The sequence below is a fragment of the Montipora foliosa genome, chromosome 8 (genome assembly GCF_036669935.1).
Source record: "Montipora foliosa isolate CH-2021 chromosome 8, ASM3666993v2, whole genome shotgun sequence".
Taxonomy (NCBI): Eukaryota; Metazoa; Cnidaria; class Anthozoa; order Scleractinia; family Acroporidae; genus Montipora; species Montipora foliosa.
In genome coordinates this window covers 21,627,872-21,628,615 of record NC_090876.1, presented here as the reverse complement: position 1 = coordinate 21,628,615, position 744 = coordinate 21,627,872, and positions in this window count along the sequence as shown.

The window sequence follows — 744 nt, the reverse complement described above, 5'->3', positions numbered from 1 at the left end:
GAGGATATACATAGTGATATTGTGCAATAATTCAACAGGGTTATCAAGGTTTGGTTGTCTCAAATATCATGGATCAAACAAGACGAAATGGGCTCATACGGTTAACGATACCGGTACCAAGAATCCTTTTCGAAGCAAACTTAACCTTCCGCCTTATGCCAGAAAAAGCGGAATCTATGACACTGAGAGGAGACTCTTCAAAAAAGTGTTGTAACTACAAAGCAACGTGAAAAGGATTAGCAGGGAAACCATCATCGTTAAGCTTACTGACGACGACGTCCTTCCACTTGCGATATGCTCTGTGTTACAAAAGAGAAGTACTGCTGATGTTTGAGGAAAGCACAGTTGATTTCAATCTGTCCTGACTAGCCCCCAAGTCGACGCGTCTGGTAGTGCTTCTCGTTCCCAGAAACCGGAGCGTAAGATATCTAGGACGAAACGTAAAATAGATGAGGGGGACTGAAAACATGAATAAGAATAAATCATTTATTTCAAAAAAGGTTATGATGCACAGGCACACAAAGTATGTCTAGTATATAAAAACGTTGACAACTAGAAGAGAGAGCGTGTTAAACTGAACATAGGCAGCGTCTAAAAACAGTAGTGACATGAAGGGGGCCTGGGGCAACGAAAGTCCACCCGAAGGCACACAACATCAAAATCTAAGAATCTGATGCGGAAAAATGAATTGCTGGCTTTCCCTTTCATAAATAACCCCTGAAACTTGGGCAGGTAAAGCCAAAC